A 3,453-nucleotide genomic window follows, 5' to 3' on the forward strand; every position below is an offset into this window, starting at 1 on the left:
TAATTTTGAGGAGCTGGATGGTTGAGGGGTGCAGGTGGTGTGTTAAATATGCTGTTTCCCAGCTGATTTTTGAGGGGAGAAAACTCCTCATCAGGGGCATCGGCAGCTCCTCCCACTGTGTTTTGCTCACTCCAGAAGCGTTGGCATGGATCAGAACTTCCAGCAGGGAAGGACGAGTGGAGTTTGGGCTGCTGGCTGTGCTGGTTATCTTCTCTACCTGTTGTTTATTAACAAGGGGAGGGGAAATCAGCTGTTGGCATGAAAGAATAATTTGCAATTAATTCCCTTCTTGTGTGATCCGGGCACAGCCTGAGCGCGGTTCCCTCAGTGCTCCTGAAGTTCAGGTTGGAAGGATCTTGCCTCCTCGTAGCAGAACCTGGTGTCCCCTCGCAGAGGTGAATTTTACCCCTCAAACAACACTTGTAAGGTCAATTTAAGGAGCAAATTGTGCGTTTTGGACGCTCCCCCGCGTTGTTGTTCTGAGCTTTTTACCTCCTGGGGAGGGATTAATCGTACACCAGCCCTGCCCTTGGACTCTGAGCTTTGTGTTTCTTTTCAGACAAAGTCTGGCTGAGGAGCCGGTCCCGAGAGGCAGCTGGTGTGTGCGAGGAGGTGCTGAGCCCCATCACCGAGGTCGGGGCTCATCCAGCTCCTCGGGAGCGTTTGGGGCTCGATGCTGCCCCATAGCTGGGTCTCTGCACACTAAATATCACTTAGGGTTTGCGTTTTGAGTCCAAATCCTTGAATTAAGTGCAAATGCCCTGCGTAGGGATTGCTTAGCGCTCGTCTGTGTGGCGTTGAGGTTTTCATGGCTCTGTGCTCCTCGAGGGTGCAGGCAGGAAGCTCCAAACATCTGACAACAATGAATTAGTCGTGCTAACTAACCCCCCCCCTTGGACTGCTTGAAGCTGAGCAGGATGGATCTCGTTCTGCCCAGGATCCACAGGAACATCCAAGCACCTTGTCCCCAGAAAGGAGAGGAAGCACAAACCAGCCACGGAGAAGTCGGCGGGTGCTAAAATCCTTCTGCACCAACTTCCCTGTCAATGCTTTCCCTGAACAAATTCTTTTAAGAAAAAAAGAAAAAAGAAAAAGGCGAGAGATGGTGTCTAGTCCCCTGTGGCTGCTCCAGCGAGGGCCGGGCTTTAGGATATAGGTGCTGTACATCCAGGAGTTGCTCAATTTACACCCATCAGGAGGGTTTTTTGCACGCTGCCACTTTTCCCCGAGGAAAGGGAAGCTCAATTATTGCTTCACCTCATTTCCCTCCACGCTCCTTCGAGCCTTATCCTGTGTGGCTTTGTTGGAGAACGTGCCGTAATTCGAATTTTTGCTGCTGTTTTTATTTTTCCCCAGACCACCCTTGTCTCTGCTACTGCAGTACCCTCAGTAGTAGCCCTGGCTGAGGGGTGGTAGCAGATTTAATTTGTATTTTCTGATTGTTCAGCCCAGATCTCAGTTTCTGTTAACGCTCTTGGGTATTTTATTATCTCAGTTAATTACAGTAACATTACAGTCACGTGCACCGTGCTCTAAACCCTGCCTGATCGTCCTCTGCCCAGGGCTTTTTCCCTCTAGAGGAGTATTTTCATAGCACCTAAACCAGAAGGATTTGGGGAGGAGTTTGCAGGAGGAATCCAGGGGACGGTTTTGAGGTGAATGTTGGGGTGTTTCGGAGCGGACAGCTCTGGCTCCTGCCTGGATTTCCTGCAGGATGTGTCCAGCCTCGTAGCTCTGCTTCCTTCTGGGGTCTCCGAGGCCACGGGGAACATCTCCCGGTGAGGTGTTTAGAGGTGTTCGAGCTTGCTGGGGTGTCTTATCAGTCATCAGCAATTCAGGACAACTTGTAGAACTTGTTTCTGTGGTGTTACATACAGAAACGTACCGATACCACAGCAGGGTGGCACCCATTTAACTCCTCTGATCATGAAGTTGCCGACAGCTTCATTTTCATTTAATTCTTTTAGCTGAGAAACACATGAACAAGACTTTAAAGGGTATTAAATGGCAGGATTCTTTCAAGGATTGATCACCCAGAGCATCGTTTCATAGTCTGAATGTTTCCAGGCTAGAAATCCTTATGTAATCTGTAATATTTCCTGAAGGTATGGAAATAATTGTAGTAGGATTCTGTGAGTCTCCAACCAATGTGCTGAAATGGCTCTTTGTTATTAACAGACCTTAAATCCTCCCGCTTTCCTCCTAGAATCAGAAAATCATTTTTTTCTCAGCTCTAAGACTGATGGTTTTCTGATTTAGTGGGTAAAGGTTTGCTTTAGGTGCCATCATTCCATCTCCCACATCCTCCAGAAGCAGCTCGGGTGCTTGTTCAGTCCTTGTCTAAAATTGTCGGGGTTCTCTTTGTTGGTCTCTATTCCCTGAGATTTTTTTCTACTTCTGTTAAAAAAAAATATATCAGCCTCTGCTTGTGCCATTCTGGCATCTGAGAGGGCTGGAATAAACCCCTCTCTGCTCTCTTGGAGCTTTTATTTCCCTCCTCAGGCTGTCTCACAACGCTTCTGCTCCTGCTCTGTCTCCTCCCATCGTGTTTTCCACGTGTTGCAGCTGCAAACTGGGAACGTTAAACAGCACAACTGAGGAGGCTGTTCCTTGCACGGCTCAAAACTGTGGAATTTCTTGGGTTTAAGTGAATTAAAATAATAATTAAAAAAAAAAAAACACAAACAAAACAAAAACAAACCCAACCTTGAGGAGCAACACACGTGGCCAGGCCACAACCTGGGGATATTTTTGGGGGGGAGGGGGTGATATACCCTCACCTTGTTTTTACCCTCTGAAGGAGAGATGTTGGGTCTCGCTCTACCGCTGCGCCAGTTCTCCCGGTTCTCCCACGGGCATAGGAGATTTTTCTCCTTGTTTCACATTTTTTTTTCTTTTCAAGCTCTGTTGCTCAAACCTTGCTAGATTTGAAGAATCGCTCTCATCCTCACAAGGAGGAGGTTCGATTTATACCAGGCAGAGCCGAGATGCCACAATCGATCCTTCACGTAATTTATAGCTCTTTCTTTTAACAATTTGAAATAAAAGCGTGTCCTTTGGACGTCTGCGCTTGGGTTTGGGTGATAAAGGAATGAAGCGGGACTGGAAAATGACGTGACTTGTGGAACACAAGGGCTTGGGGAAGACCAGGGATGCTTTGGGGGCACAGCCCGTCTCTCCTCACCAGTTTCCCACAGCTGCCGGTTGTTTTTAAGATGGTTTAATGTGGGTTTGGGTAAAACGTGAGGAAAAAGCAGCCGGCGTGCTGGGCCGAAGGCTTTGTCCGCTCCTCAGGCCGGGCTTTGGGGGTGGCGGAGATCTGGCTTTAGAGATTCTTGTGCCTGAGGTGGGGGGGTTGGGGGGGGATGCCCCTCGGAGCGCGGCGCTGTGGGCGGGGCCTCAGGGCCCCTGGGCAAGGTCAAGGGTCAGTTTGGGAGCCGAGGGGTCAAGGGG

Source organism: Athene cunicularia, unplaced genomic scaffold (genome assembly GCF_003259725.1).
Source record: "Athene cunicularia isolate RWA unplaced genomic scaffold, athCun1 SCF_9, whole genome shotgun sequence".
Taxonomy (NCBI): Eukaryota; Metazoa; Chordata; class Aves; order Strigiformes; family Strigidae; genus Athene; species Athene cunicularia.